Source organism: Balaenoptera borealis, assembly GCF_965194805.1.
Source record: "Balaenoptera borealis genome assembly, chromosome: 8".
Lineage (NCBI taxonomy): Eukaryota > Metazoa > Chordata > Mammalia > Artiodactyla > Balaenopteridae > Balaenoptera > Balaenoptera borealis.
Genome location: NC_138865.1, coordinates 61256637 through 61274216, shown reverse-complemented (window position 1 = coordinate 61274216; position 17580 = coordinate 61256637). Strand labels below are relative to the sequence as shown.

The window sequence follows — 17580 nt, the reverse complement described above, 5'->3', positions numbered from 1 at the left end:
CAGACAAAGCCAGTTTAGTCATACAAATAAAGCTTAATTTAGCTTATTTTGCAAGACTAACTTGACCTGGGTCATTTCTTGCTTATGCCTCCTGAAATCAAGCAAAATTTGAACTGTTTCCCAAGGTTGACATGAGGTAACCACTGAAATTTCCAATATTACAATCAATCACTGGAAGAATAAGCAGTCACTGCTTTCTCACTGTATAAGCTGCTTTATAACAGGGACCCCTGAGCCTCATTCCATAGTTTGGTTTGAGCGCTCCTGGTTTGCAAACTGTCTTTTTACTGTGTGCACAACAAACTTTTACTAATTAGTATTTCAGTGATTTGTTGGTTATACTTCAGCTATTTCTGAACCTTTGAATATATATATATATATATATATATAGTCAACCTTTGAATATATTTGAATATATATGTATGTATATATATATTTGAATATATATATGTGTGTGTGTGTGTATATATATATATATATATATATATTTCTTTTTGGCACTCTAGAAGTGAACTTTTATCCATTCTCTTCAACTCCCGTAATCCATTTGCTAACACAAAATACGTATTCAATAAATGTTTATTGAATGAATGCTTGGTTCCCTTTTAAGTAATTCCGGAATGGTAGGGCAATTATCCTTGATGATAGGTGACTTGCTGTTCCTATCCACTGAGATAAATAAATTGGAGTAAATGGCCACATAAATGGAAATAGAATGGTGCATATAGGAAAAAAATAATTTGGCTGCATTAAAAAAATAAGCAAAAAGGATAAAAATAATGCTCTGAAGATGAGCAACTGCACAAGAACTCATTTCCTCCTGGTAACAGGAAAATCAGTGCTGTAGTTGGAAGAAATGAGGCAGTATAAGTTCTGTGAGAAATGCCATCAGTTCTGCAGTATAAAGTGAGCCAATAAAACTAATCTACAAGGGGCTTTTAGATTTTGATTAGATTGTAGATTGCAAGCATTTTGTGAAGTTTTTGTGAAAATAGCAATTGATTTCCCCTCTAACCAAGCAATTTAATCTATGGTACAAGTCGCAAAGCCAGCTGTGGAGTGATGGGTTTCCCTGCAGGATCAGTGAGCTAGAAGCAATACACCTGCCACCAGGCTTCTAAAATAATAATTTGGCAAAGATAATTTTAATAGGCAGGAAGGAAGGTTAACAACCTTTGTTAAGGCTCTTTAGAGTAAGAATGATTCAAGTGCCCCATTCATCTTCCCATTCCTTCCTCTTTCAGTTTTGTTCCATTCAGTGCTAAGCAGAAATTGAGACCAGCAGGTTTTAAGTTCCACGTTTCATCATGCTGGTTCAAATATGCATGTGTTCATGAAGAATATGTTAAATGTATGGCATACTCTGAGCATTATGCCAGAAAATGGGAGGTAAATATGAGAGAAGCAAAAGATCTTATACAAGCAAGGATAAAAAAATAGCTGAATCTGCATTGAGAGGCCAGACTGAGTAAAGTATCTATTTACAGATCTTGCTTTTTCCCTTTGAAAGTGGAAATGGTGGGTGCTCAGGTATTGTGCTGGGCTAGACTCTGGAGGTGAAACTTCTAATGAACAACTCTTCCCCAGCCATTGCCATGAAGAAGTCCCCTGCCTGGGGCTGGAGTCTTTTATCAGGAAAACATTTAGTAATAGATCCCATTACTAAACACTTAGTAATAGACTGTGCAGAGGGAGGAGAAAATGGACTGGAAAAAAACTACTGGAGTAAAGATGAAAGAGTGGGAGTGGCAGTGGCAGGGGGGAGATATCCTGTGTGAGCAGTGAGTCACATATAGCAACCTCTGGTAGCTGTAACACAGTGGATTAGCTTCCACCCTTGCCTCTTGACATGATACTTAAATCCACTCTTGTGGGTTCTTGCTGAAAACCAGCATCACATTGTGCCAGAAAGGCTCCATGTGATTTAGCAAAGCCACAGCTGCAGGATGCTAGGAACAAGCCTGCCAAGAACTGCCATTGGCTATCATCTCTTCCTGATATTAACCTGAGTGTCACTTTGAGCAACACATAGCTATATGATAATTAAATAATTAATACTAATTAAATAATAATTATAAATTATTTGTAATATTTTAAATTATAAATATTTTATAATTTAAATTATAATTAAATAATAATTAATAAAATAATTTAAAAATCATCATCATCATTATTATGTTAACCTATTACTTGTTGAACACTTAAAATGTTTCACATATTGTTTCCAGTACTTTACTTGTATTATCTTAATATATCATAATAAAACCTATTTGGTAGAAGTTACTAATATCTCTACCAATGAACAAAGATACATAAAAACAGTATTACTTACCCAGTGTCATGCAGGTATTAATTGTTAAAGATATAATTTAAAACCAAACGAGTGATTCTCAAATATAGAATATTTTGACATATGCTAAATAAATGCAAGTAAAATATAATATTTCAATTACCATGAAGAGCAGTACAAAACAATCTAAGTTTTCATATGGCTTTCATCTCCTTTATATAGTAAAATGTTCAACTATTAGGGATCAAGGGTAGGATAATATCACAGACTGTGTGTGAAACAAATACTGGCCTATATGCTCTCAGAGGCAAAAATTCTCATCACCATTCTATCATTAGTGACTCAATAATTCCCAAGTAGACTGGTATCCAGGAAAGTGTGCTTCTCTTGAGTACCTGGTTTATTTTCTCAGGAATACAATAGATCTTTTCTTTTCTCCCTTGTTTTGACTACAGTGGAGCTCAGAGCAAATGTTGCTGTGGTCTTCCTCTAGAAATTGTACCCAATATTATTGAATGCTTCCTTAGATAGTAATTTTATCTTTGGATTTAAATTAAATTTACATTCTATTTTTCACGGTCCACATGCATTTATTAATTTATGTACTTACTAAATTAAGTCCATCATTTATTTTCATGGTTTTTTTTTCATTGTTCAATTTACAGTATTGATTTTTCTCTATGCTCCAAAGATGGAGTAGCTCATAATTGAATAGTTACTGCTCATCAGTTCTTTCTCTAATGCTGAATTGCCAATTTTAAGTAGAAAATGTTCTTATTTAAAATAATGTTTGTTTTGTTTTGGTTTTGGCTACCACTTCTCATAAAGGACAGAAATGAGAAAATGTATCTAACTGACATTCATTCTTATCAACAGAAATGTTTTTTAGTTGTATATTTTCTAAATGAAGGATCTCAGCATTGAGTCATTCATACTGCTTTTAGCTTCCTACGAGAATCAAAGGCCTGAAGACTGTACAGGACCTTCCTGTGATTCTTCAGATGATAAGGCATAGTCCTGGCATAATTCATAAGAATTTTCAGAACACTTATCAGATTCTGTGCCTTTTAGCATATTGGTCTCTAAAATCTTTTGTATAGCCCATCTGCAGCTTACAGACCAATATACTAATCCTTACACAAAAATCAAGGAGAGTTTAAGCCTTGTGTAGACACAGGTAAGGTACAAACATCATAGATTAGGAGATAGTCCAGAAGTGGGAAAACAGATGTCAGAGGACATGAATGGACTGAAAATGTATTGAATTCAGTTGCCGAGATCTAGTCTACTATGAAGATCTTTTTCTATCTCTTTCTCTCTGTCAAATACATTATTTGTACCATCAATAAGTAAAATAAATACTCATTATAAATTTTGACAAATATAGAAAGAAGGAAAAAGTGGCCCATAGTTCTACCATCTAAAGACAATTCTTAATATTTGTATATACAAATATGCCCTCTTTTCCAAATCTCTTGTATCTTGAGTTCAAGTAATGCAAATTTGGATATTAAGTTCAAATATTGAGGTATACTGTATTGTCCAAATATTGAGTTTAAATATCAAGTAATGAGATAGCAAGAGATTCACATAAAATGTCTGAATCTATTTGGTTAATAAGTTCTATTACTGAGAATTCAAAAAATATATTTCCTATATTTGTTTTTTAGATATTTCAAGTATTTGCATGTAAAGGTGTAAAAAATAACAAACCAGCATGCAATGTATAAATATACATATATAATATTACTATAAAATATGTATTGCTTGTTTACTTTTTAAAATTAACATTGTAAGATATTATATACCCAATTGGATCACTGTAGAGTGTTCTATAGTATGGAATCTTATAGTTTGCTTAATCATTTTCCTATTCTTAAACATTTAATGTATGCTTTTTGCCAAAGTTAATCTATTATTAATTATGCTGCAAAACTTTGTGTGTGTGTGTGTGTGTGTGTGTGTTTCACATTCATTCCTGAGGATAGATTACAGAACTAGACTGACAAGATCAAGAAATGCCAGTTTTTTATGACTCCCTTTACAAATTGCTTAAGAGGTTTTTTAATCATGGAACGATTTAAATCCACATATTTAATTATAATAGAGTCTTTTATCAGCATGACCAATTCTGTTATATTTCACACTGTTCTTTATGAGGCATACATTCTGCCTTAAGTTTGAATTAGTTTACTGTTTTAATAACTTGTTGGATAGATTTCCACACTCCTCCATATATAGTTTTTAACCATATGTTTTCCTCTATCTTTATAAATGAAAAGTTTGTTGTTTATTAATATCCGAATTTCCATATTCATTATTATAGGGATCAGTAATTCCAAAGTTGTTTTGGTATGGCGTATTAAAAAATACAAAGATAGGATTAATAAGCAGAATTCCCTGTGTTATTGCCTTTTAATAAAGCTCAGATATTTGCCATTGAATAGTACAGATGACTGTTTTTCTTAAAATTAGTTATCTCATTCCCATGTCTTTTCACAGAATTAATATATATATTTTTTGGACTCTGTGTAGTAATCACTTAGATAATAGGGTAATGTGGTATCATGAACACTCTAATAAATTTAATTTATTCATTTTTTAAAAAATTTCTTGGATAAAATGTAGAGTGTGTCACGGTAGAGGGATTTAATCCATTGTGTAAAAAGAACATTGCCTAAAGAAATTGCAATTTTTATTCCTATATGTTTATTAAAGACAGAACTTCTTACTATTTCTTATAAGTTTTTAATGTTTTCTTAAGTATTTCACGAAGTTTAGCTTATCTGTGCTAAACATAGTAAGAAATATATTAGAGTTTATATAAATTATTTACAAAAACATACCACATGGATTTTGAATGTTATAAATTATGTAATACCTTTTATAATGCAGATGTATGAGCAAAAGTAACTTCAGAAATTGTGTTTATTATTATTGACATAAATTCACTTGAATTTTCCTTGTATCACTTAGAAACATTCTTTCTGCAGAAATTTCTAAGTACATTTTTTGGAATAAATAATTTTATTAACTGTGACACCCCAAAAGTTTGATGATTAGCAAAATACTCTGAGCTGTCCCATGACACTTTTGAAAGTATACCTCCTCTTCCTGTAGCAGTTTGTCAGATCTTATTTACCATGACCTTGGTATGTCTTTTAATTATATCTCTAATTATCGCATGACAATGCTTGTTTCAAACCATCTTTCATACTGATTGGTGAAAATTTTTGGATTTATAAGCCATTAAAAAGCCATTCTATGGTGTGCCCTGCAATTAATTAGAAGCCAAGTAATAATAAAATGCAATTAACTCAATGACTACAAGTTTTTTAAAAATCACCTGATGAAAAAGAAAAAAAGCGTAAAGTCAGAAGGAGAAATAATTTTCACTCCAGGAAGGAATGTAAAAAAAGAAATTCTCTGCCTCCTTCAGTCCATCAGTTCTTATCGTCGTCAGCCATTTTAATTAACATGTTAATAAATTCCCTGCAGTTTTAATAGCAAGTGACAATTGCAAAGTGCAAGCCGAAGTAAAATCTAACACAGTATATTTGTTACTTGTAAAAAATATCTCTATTGCCTAGTCAACCATAACTCGCTTTTTTTCCCTCTCTCCCTCTTAAGGGAAAGGTTGATACTTGGAAGAAGATTTAAGCTTTCACCCCACATATTAAGCAGAATTAATGATCTATTTGCTTAGAAGCCATATATTAGCTCCAGTTTATCTATCCACTGGGTAAACGGTAGACATTACTTGGTTACTATGATAGATTTGAATGCAGGCAAAAGCATCAATCAGTGTCGGCAGCTGATTAGTTGTTGGTGTCTTTGACAGGGTCTTCCATCTCACTGAATGAAAGCCAGCTGATTGCTCTCACTTCTCTCTACATCCATTGCCCTCCAAGCTACTATATTACATAGCTAATGCTGAGGGTGGAAACTTCTGTGTCAGTTAACAGTGAATTTCTCCCCTTTGCTTGTTATTACATCCACGTTGGTCTCCTATTTCAAATTACAGAATGAGGGTGGTCAGCAGTGTGTGGAAATGTGAACCTTTAGGAAGCAGTGAGTAGCAATGGGTGAAAACAGTTGTGTTTTAATAATAATATCTGTTCTCCTTAAGGCAGAAAAGTGACATAAAGTGTACTTCCTTTGACGACACCATAAAAATTAGGTATATCAAGATTAAAAGGGTTGATAGTTGAGGAATAAAATATTGTAATAACAGGAAAACATTACTCTTGAGATGAATTCAGGTTCTGCAAGTACAATAGTAATTAGCACTAAAATGACCATTAAATTTATATTTATTTCCTCTTAAAGTTTGCTCAGGCCAACCTTTTATTTCTAGGATATGTATTCAAACTCCATTATGAACACTGTAGCTTACCTGTGAGCCTGAAGAACAGATGGAGTAAATTTATTTGAGGGAATATTTGAGCAAGTGGAAATGATATAAATTTTGACTTTTTGACACCCAGAATTATCTAGCATATGTGCAAATCTTGTCACTAAACACAAAGTCAGAAGGAATGAATCATCTGTAATTAGAATTAAGGATTACTTAATCATTTTAGCTTTTATTTGTTTACAGGGTCAGGGTGATAGTATCAAGTACTAAGAAACCATTTAGATATGATTCAAATGACATTACATAGATTAATAGCAGTGCAATTCCGTGTTGTTCCCATTTCCTTTTTTCTACATTTACCATATATTTATGTTGAATGCTTGAGGTTATTCCACAAATAAATATGGGTACTGACAATTTTCAATATCCAATCACACATTCCAATTTCTACTCAATAGAATATAGCTATTCTATATAGCTATATTTCAAAAGTGAAAACTGAGTACAAGTGTAGGATTATGAACTTCTAAATTTTATTAAAATAATTTTCCTTTTCAAGAAATTAAAATGAAAGAAATTAAGAAAATGAAATATCAATATGAGCATTCATTATAATCACCGGTATTAATTTTAAATTTTATTTGAATTATTTAAACACATCTCATTTGACAATTTTTCTTGAGCAGGAGTAGAATATTTATGCATAAACATAAAGCAATTGTGTCAGAAGTGTGAAGAGAGAGTTCAAAATCCATGAAGAGAGTGAGGCTGATTTTGTCTTCTGGTTAACTAAGATGACATCTTCTTAGACTGAGTTTTTCGGACATGATGCATTATCCAGGCAGGACACTCCAAAAAAAGACTAGTAATGAACACGTATCATAAGTTAAAATAATGAGAAACTCATTTCTATGTTCAAAATAACTTGTGAAAAAAATATATTTATGGTTGACAGTCTTAGTTCAAAATTTTATTTATTTTAAATATTGGAGTCAGAGAAGAGGGAGAATAGTTTATTTTAAAATACAGTAGTCTAGGCCAAAAACAGTTTGGTAAATTTGTAAGGGTGATGCAATATCAAAAATATAAATAAACATTTCATGCATGTAGTAAACTGTTAGTCAAAGAACGGCTAGATAAGTAATATCCAAGTTTAACTACATGTATAGGACAGATTTCCTCTGGTATCAGCCAGTCTAATGAAATAAAATATTCTCCATCAAGACCTATGTAAGAAAGAATTCTTACCCCCAAATTAAATCCAATTATTCAATTTATGATACACAGGGTTATTAGAGTCATAATCAGAAATCCTTGACTATGGAGAAAGAATTTATCTTAGAAAAGTTGTTCAAACTAAGGAATACATTGTATTTGGCCCATGACTTAAGACCTCTCTCCTTCTGTTCTGTGGTCAGAGTACCTGACTACAATAGATAAAAATTGTGGAGCCAGACGTGGGCACACTAAGATCATGTCAACTCTCAATCTCAATATTTTTGAGCCCCCAAACAGTGATTAATTAACGTCACTCTTTTTACTAACGTTACTCGTTCATGATCAATTAAGTCGAGAAACTGTTTCCTATTTTAGACAAAAGATGTTTTCAAAATAGAGATAAAGGCTTTAGCACAATTTGTTTCTTGCACCGTAGTAGAGAAAAATTGGAAATAACCTGAAGAGCAAATACTAGAGGAATTGTTAGGTATACAATGTTACATCCATTCATTGTACTGTCATTTCAGAGATGGCCCCGACACCCCAGACTTGGGCCTGCAGGAGGAACTTCCTTAGACATAATCCTCAGCATCACCTTGTCTCACATTAAACACTCATGAGGGTGCCTTGGTATTTTGGCATGAGATGTTTGCCACACGTGACTAGCAGCATTACACAGACTTCACACCAGTCAGGAGGGAATGGGAGTTAAGAGACAACCCCCATGGAAACATCAAAGGGAGCATCTCATGCCTGACAGAATCTTTACTCTGACTAGCATCATATACAGTTTACAATTTCCATGGGATGCCCTGGGTGAACTTGGAAGCCACTGCAATCTCTTGAAATATGCTGTTTTAGCTCTCTCATTATGTAACCAAATATTCAAGTTCTGTACTTTTATCATTAAAAAATCTTTGTCCTGGAATCTGTCAACCCATTACAATCTTATTTTTATGCAGCACAATTAGGATATCATTAAAATTATATTTATAAAGACAATGTAACATAATAGTAAATATTCATTCCATAATACTAAGCAGATAATGGTAGAATGCAAATTTGAATGTATACTCTTTTAAAAAAGAAACAATTAACCTTTTAAAAAGAGAGATTGAAAAATAGTTCCATATGCTAATAGTATAAAAACAAAGGTCTTTTTCCCTTCTTCTTCTTTAACATCTGAAATGGACATAGATATCTTTAAATGGAAATATAAAACATTTATTTTAAATTAGCTTGCCTCAGTTCTCTCCTCCTTTTAAATAAAAGATTTTGTAAAATTTAAAGATGTATTATGGTCAGACTAAGCAAATAATTAGGGCCATATTAAACATTGATTAACTTAGATCAGAAAATGAAGGCAAAAATAAGGCAATAGCTAGCCCCCCCCCCATTTTTTATTACCTGCAGCCTCTTGAAGATATCTGTGCCCCATTTACAAGCTCAAGATCTCCTTCATTTCTGAGCCAATCATTCCAAGAGCAAAACTTACAGAAGGTTTATGAACAAGCCATCCAATAAGACTTGAGATTAAATCATGGATCATTACCCATGGATCATGGATCATTAAGTGTGTCAAGAATGAATTCTAGGTTCTGTGTAATCTCAGACAGATTAAATACCTAGGAGTGTAAATGAGAACTGCGAACTATTAGAAGAATATAAAGGAGGGATATTTCCAATGAGAAAAGGTTATCCTAATGATAAGTACCAAATGAAAATAATAAGGGATATATATGTGTACTTTTGATCTCATCAAATTTGAAATATTTCTTTACCACTATAAAACTTAAACAATAAAGAATATGAGTATGTAGACAATGATATGACAAAGTATTGTTATCCAAAATACAAAAGAAATCTAACAAATCAATAAATATAGACTTGTAAAAATATCAAAAATAAATATAGACACAGTCATATAAAAATCACACAACGAAAATGAACAGATAATGTGAAGAGGAATCACATAATGTATATAAAAATAGAGTCATTTATAATTGTTCAAAGGTAAATTAAAAATTAAAAGTAAAATTTAAAATTTTATAATTAAAAGTACAATTAGAGGTAAATTAAATATAAATTAAAAATTAATTTTTTAAATACTTACCTAAAAATAACACTGCTAAGAATATCAAATTTTCACAAGGAGATCTGAGAATGATTTTGTATTTCTGGATTGTTAATAAGAACAAATAAAATGTGATGTTATGCATCCATATAAAAGGATAAAACATATGTGTATATACTGATAAAATAACACTCAAGTATGTGTAATGTGCTACTACTTCTTTAAAAATATTACACATGAATACATACCACATGTATACATAAAATATTTCTTAAACAGAGGCATTCAATTTTGGAAGTGTTGGGGCAGAGATTCCAGCAACCAGTTGGCAGCAGTGACGATTGCATGCTTGATTAGCCATGTCCTCTGCCTGGATGTTGCCCCAACTGCTTTTCCTTAACACGTTTCATTCAAGCCCACTTTTCTGACCCTTCTAGAGATACTGTAAATTAATCAATAGTGTAATAAACTATTTTTATCTTAAACTATCTATAGAGTTTACCTGCAACTAAGTATCATGACTGATACAGAGGCTCACAAATTATGTAACTATACTACTTATTGTCCTCTCCCCCAGCAAATCAATTAAATTATTTTCACTGCACTGTGCTACCCAATCTAGAGAACTCAAATAAGTGGAAATCGCTGTCCTTCTACTGAAGCTTTCCATCTAAAATAATAGACATACTGCAAATTTATAAGGCAAACACTGCGATATATATAACTGAGATTCAGCCAGATAGGCAAGCCAAGAACAAAATAACCAAGTATGACGAAAGATGAAATAATATTCAGAAGTCCCTTAAAAGAAAGTAGATAGATATTTGTATTACTACTCATGTGAAAGTAATTTATTATTTATTATATATGAGCATATATAGTTAGCTTTATTAAGCTCTTATTTGGAAAATAATTTTAGTAACTTTGAAATTATTGACCCTCTTTGTAAAGTTGTAAGTTAGAATTTCTCAAAGTACTTGCTAATTTAATATCACTGATTAGAGTAAACTTATTGGAATAGTGGAGCCCAGGACAAATTACAGTGGGTTGAGATGTGGTAGATAGATGGGTAGTTTTATTTCTCTGAAAATGTGGTTGATGTGGAAATGACACAAATGTTATTAATGGGGAGGGCAGTTGTACAAAAGTAACATTTTATTTATTCAACAAATGTCCTAGAAAATTTGGGTACCCAAATTTGGGATCATAGGTCTAAATGTAAATTGCTAAAATATAAAACTTCTAGGAGAAAACTAGGGTTTGGTGACAAGATTTTAGATACAACATTGAAAGCATAGCCCATGAAGGAAAAAAATTGATATGTTGGAATATATTAAAATTTAAAATTTATAATCTGCAAAAATCATTATGAAGAAGATGAATAGATATGTCATAGACTAGAAGAAAATGTTTGCAAAACATATCTAATAAAGATACAATATCCAAAATATGTAACGAAGTCATAACACTCAGTGATTAAAATATACAACCCAGTAAAATAATGGGCAAAAGATATAAACAGACACTTCATCATATGGTATTAAATGCAGAAACTGTGAAAAGATGTTCAACATCATTTGTCATTTAGAATTGCAAATTAAAATATTATACCCCTACACATATGTTGAACTGGTTAAAATCCAAAGCCTGACAATGCAGATTGCTGACAAAATGTAAAACAACAGGAGCTCTCATTAATTGCTGGTGGAAATATAAACTAATACATAGACATTGGAAGTTTGGCAATGTCTTACAAAGGTAAACAAAGTTTTACTATATAGTTAAATAATTTTACTATTAGATATTTATCCAATTAATTTGAAAAATTATACTCACACAAAAATCATTACAAAACTGTTTATAATAGCTTTTTAATCACCAATGACTAGAAGCAAATAAGATGTTCTTTGATAGGTGAATGGATAAACAAATTGTGGTACATCCATTCAGTGGAATACTGTTTTTCTCAGTAAAGAGAAATGTGCTAGCAAAGACATAGATACATCTTAAATACATATTGATAAGTGGAAGAAACCAGTCTGAAAGGCTATGTAATACTATATGATTCCATTTATATGAACTCTGAAAATGTCAAAACTGTAGAGATGGCAAACAGATCAGTGGTTGCTAGAGGTCTGTGGGGTGTTGTTATATAAGAGGACTTTTATAGGTGGAGAAACTCTTCTGTATGATAGTGTAACGGAGTATATATGGCACTATGCATTTGTTAAAACCCATAGAATTTGACAGCACAAAGAGTGGACTTTAACATTTGCCAGCTTAAAAAATCTTTTAATTGGTCAAGGGATCCGGGATGGAATGCAGAATATGCCAAAAGCATCCAACTGTATTACAAATGTATGGAACAACTTTAATGAAGTGGGCAGAAAATGTGCAGTTCTAAATAATTTCAGAAATTAGTAGAGTCTATAAGATTACAGGTAAAAATAGCTGTTCATAAGCAGAATACTCTAGTTGATAAGGTTGTTTCCCAAGTGTATGTAAGTTAACAATTCTTAAACTACTATATACATATACTGAAATTAAACAGTTAAGTAAATGGATGTTTAATTTTAGGAGGTAGGTTTCTCACTGTTGGAGTAGGAGATTATAGATAAACATGGGGAGGAGACCAGAATGACCCATGTGGTAATGAAGTTTAGACTAATATAGGTACTGATGATTGCATATATAAATATTCATAGATACATGTATATATACAGTTTAGCATACCTATGTGTATTTTCTTGCTCTGTCATCTAGGAGTAGAAGCAAGCACTCCAGTAGCAATGAGCATACCTAATACCTAGATATTACTTTCTAATACCATTTACCAAAAAAAGGAACTAGGGATCCTTGGCTGATTTTAGGATTGAGCAGTAAATACACAAGATAAACTTGAAGGATATCATAAGGAAATGTAAGGAAACACTTCAAAAAAAGAAAAAGAAAAAAGACACACATATACACACACACACAAAATGGTGGAGTATGTCAAAGGGACACAGGAGCCAATGAGAAAACTCCCAATGGCCAATCCTGGAAAAATATGAGAAACAAAATAAAGTAGTATCAGATTATAATCCAAAGTATAATAAATATTTATGAGTCAATGCTGATATAATGAGAGAACTACAAATATACATATATAAATAGATAAGTAAATGAGTAAATAAATAAATAAATAGAGGAGAATAGAAATCTCCCATAAAGAAAGTTTCTATATAATTTATGTATATACTCAGACCTCAAAGAGGTGGAACATAATTCCCCACTCCTCGTGTGTGGGCTACCCCAAAACCAAGTCCAATACAGGAATATTGTATGAAATACTTGAGCAATACTCCACAAAACTGTCAAGGTCATAAAAAACAAACAAACAAACAAAGCAACAACAACTATATATATGTGTGTGTGTGTGTGTGTGTGTGTGTGTGTGTGTGTGTGTATACACACACACAAGCCTATATAAATGTAATACATTTCCACATCTAAACTTATATGTATGTCTGTGTGTATATCAAATATAATGATATGCAATGGGATTTTATTTTTGCTAAATAATAGGTAGTTGAATAAATCTAACTAAGACTAAAAAAGAAGATGAACAAATTTCAGAGTTAGGATGATTTTCTCTTAAAGAATAATTGGTAAGTAAGTGATATTTATCTAATTGAAATTTGTAAAATTTTGTTACCTCCTTTGTGATAAGGTAGTTATAATCCTTTTGGTGATAACCTTCTAAAGAACCTATAATTTCTTCTCTGGTAGAGTAAGGTGTAAATTTTTTACATTACCAGTTCTTGTACTTAAAGATTACATCTGATTTTCACAATGTTAAAAGATGCATATTTTGCAAATATTTATAAACATACCTATCTTCTGTAAAATTTACATTGGAAAATCCAGCAGAATAAAATTTATTTCCCTCAATAAAATAATAAAGTATATATCCCTTAGTCAAACTACTTTTGGATTCAGCCATAATCTTGCCAAAACCTGAAAAATATTATATCATAAATATATTGTCAACCTTACGTGTTAAACACACACACACATGGGCACACACACACAAAACAAAATAAAACAAAAAACTAAACCGGCTCCATGTTTCAAAAGAGCCATACAGAGGTAGAAAAATCACACTACTTGTATTTTAAACATGAACTTCCTTATTTAGAAACAGATCACATAGGCAAGCAATTTCCTTTGTGGCATATTCTAAAGATTTTAAATGCCATTTCCACATTTTGTTCTATTACATAATGCACTGTAAACAGTGCTGATGTTATTGTTTCATAAAATTAGACCTCCCCAGGCCTAAAGAAGAATAATTTCATCTCATACTAAATTTTAATGCAGTAAATATGGCTACAATGTACACTATTTCAGAGCAATTACTTCATAGTTTGAGAAAGCAAACATATTTGAAAAGTAAATATCCTGAGGACCTCTATATGTTGCAGTATGAATCTGGAGAAATATATTAAAGAAACAAAATACATTTTTTCCAAATTAGCTAAAATAGCAAACAGTTAATAGAGTCAGATTAATTTTTTACTTTAAAATTTAAATATCAATATGTCAATGAACTCTACCTACAAACTTTTGCAAAAGTTTGTTATTCTGAGAAATTTATATAATAAAAAAATGAATTAGAATGGACTACATTCTTTTGTTATAACAGTCATCAAATGACTGTGTGGTATGGTGGGAGGGGGAGTGGTTGTTTCCTCCTAAAGATGGTATTAACATGTCAAGAAGTAAAATGTGAAAGATATAGAATGCTAAAATAAATAATCCATGCAATCCAAGGGCTGTAAATATCAAATCAGTAAATATTTATTTAATGCTCAATATTTTCTAGGTAAAGTACTATGTGGCTTTGGACTAGAATGATAATGTAATATTTAAGTTTATTTCAACTTGAAATAGAAGTAGCACAGAGACTTAGTGCGTGTTAGGACAGAAATACATTGAAAAACTTATTATTTTCCAAAATACATTAAACAATCTCCCTGAAGCAAAAACTATACTTCAACAGTGAATGGAAACCCAGAAGGCTGAGCTACATTTCAAATTGTTTATTTGTGTTTTTCTTAAAAAAGAAAACTTGTAATTTGGGTCCATTATATAAACAGAATAACAATCAGTGTATGTTGTTTGGGACACTCATGGGGGGAGAAATATATATATATATATATATATATATATATATATATATATACACACACACACACACACATACACATATATGGCTGTATATAATATACATAAATATATATAAAATGTAAGTTATATAAGGTTATATATATAATTTTATTATATATATAAAATGTTACATTGTAGAAATCAACATGAAATATAAAATTTGGGAATATTTCTCAGATGGTCCCAACATTAGAAGTTAGATAACACCACATTTAACAATTGAGGAGCCAGCAGATGCTATTTACTAAGCTGAAAATCAAATACTTGTTTACTTTATTAGGCTTTGTAGTGAGGAGAGTCTTTCAGTTATACCATAACTTTCCCTCTCTAGGATTAAAAGCTGTGTCCTTGGTTCATCTTATGCTGATCAGTTATTTTCATTGGTCGTTTTCTACTTTCTTGCTCAGAGATTCAGAGAATCAGATAATCCTGCATATTTAAAATAGAAGGAGGTTTGGGAAAATGAGTTTCTCATTTATATCTTGAGAGCTAATGCAAAAAAAATATACTGTGGTACTTGAAGGCATTCCTCTCACCTGCAACTTGATAAGAAAGTGGTTGCATCCTTTATTTCATGTAAACATCAGGGCACATGCAAGCATTGAAAATCTACCCCAGTTCTTTGCTCAAAAATGCTTTTATTTTATATGCCTCAAGTTTCTAACATGAGAATAAATAAACAAATAGCTTACTTTGGAATATGATGATTGTAACATTTGATACCATTTTACAATTCCTAATGGTTCAGAATTCTAAATATTAATAATGTTTAACATGAGCAGGATTTTTAAACTTTTAAAATTAACCTCTGGTTTAACATTCCATAAGCTGCTCAATTATAGAAACTATCAAAATAGAAGCATGAAAAAAAACTTCTAGTAGGCAATATGATCTTTAAAAACTGCATGTCTTAGTTGAATGGCAGAAGTAACAGCAGGTTGTAGGAAGATTGTATTTTTAAGAGCAGAAACCCAGGTTCAGTCAATATTTTTATTTAAGAAGAAATAAAAATAGGATATGTATTATGGAAGTCCTTAATGTAGAGAGGTGACATTCTTCATCTACCATCATGACAAAAATCACTCAAATTTGTTTACTTTTTTTTTTCCTAGCAAAGACAATGAATTTAGGTCTATCATCTATATTCATGTGTCCCTGGGATCTCAGAGCATGCATGCATGTGATGACTTTCAGATACTATTCTCCAGTATTTCCAAAGAACAAACTAATGCTAAGTGGTCTCTTTGGGGATTCCCTATTGCATTAACCTCAACATCATCATTCTCTAAACATTTGAATTTACTAGTTAAAATTTTTAAAAGAAAAATACTAAAAATGCACAATCAAAACCAGAACATGTGACAGGTAACAAATTTTACAATTGTTATAACACTTTCTTAGCACTCCAGTTCATCCTATAAATTTGATGCCTATTGTTTTGTTCTACAGTTTTCCAGAACAGTCTCTCATACAAACACTCCAAATATACATGTGATTATAATGGAAGCAACCAGACTTACAAATGTTACCCAACCTAAGTGGCCTTATTCAACTAATCTAGGACAAAGGAGGCAAGGGTATACAATGGAGAAAAGACAGTCTCTTCAATAAGTGGTGCTGGGAAAACTGCACAGCTCCATGTAAAAGAATGAAATTAGAACACTTTCTAATACCATACACAAAAATAAACTCAAAATGGATTAAAGACCTAAATGTAAGACTGGACACTATAAAACTCTTAGAGGAGAACATAGGCAGAATACGCTATAACACAAATCACAGCAAGATCCTTTTTGACCCACCTCCTAGAGAAATGGAAATAAAAACACAAATAAACAAATGGGACCTAATGAAACTTAAAAGCTTTTGCACAGCAAAGGAAACCATAAAGAAGATGTAAAGACAAACCTCAGAATGGGAGAAAATATTTGCCAATGAAGGAACTGACAAAGGATTAATATCCAGAATATACAAGCAGCTCATGCAGCTCAATATCAAAGAAACAAACAACCCAATCCAAAAATGCGCAGAAGAACTAAATAGACATTTCTCTAAAGAAGACATACAGATTGCCAACAAACACATGAAAAGATGCTCAACATCACTAATCATTAGAGAAATGCAAATCAAAACCACAATGAGGTATCACCTCACACTGGTCAGAATGGCAATCATCAAAATATCTACAAACAATAAATGCTGGAAAGGGTGTGGAAAGGGAGAAAATGTGGAAAGGGAGAAAAGGGAACCCTCCCGCACTGTTGGTGGGAATGTAAATTGATACAGCCATTATGGAGAACAGTATGGAGGCTCCTTAAAAAACTAAAAATAGAACTACCATATGACCCAGCAATCCCACTCCTGGGCATATACCCTGAGAAAACCATAATTCAAAAAGATACATGCACCCCAATGTTCACTGCAGCACTA

At 31.7% G+C, this 17580-nt stretch overlaps 2 long non-coding RNA genes across 2 annotated transcripts in view; one reads left to right on the top strand and one right to left on the bottom strand.

Annotated features, from left to right (window-relative positions):
• LOC309633192 overlaps positions 1–17580 on the top strand; it is a 408869-nt gene that overhangs the window by 262449 nt on the left and 128840 nt on the right. The gene's annotated exons all lie outside the window — the stretch shown is intronic.
• The window catches only part of LOC309633184, a 1005718-nt gene continuing 1001520 nt past the window's right edge, over positions 13383–17580 (bottom strand). The window contains exon 6 of the long non-coding RNA XR_014247367.1: positions 13383–15579. This is a non-coding gene — a long non-coding RNA (uncharacterized lncRNA). The remainder of the gene's footprint in view (positions 15580–17580) is intronic.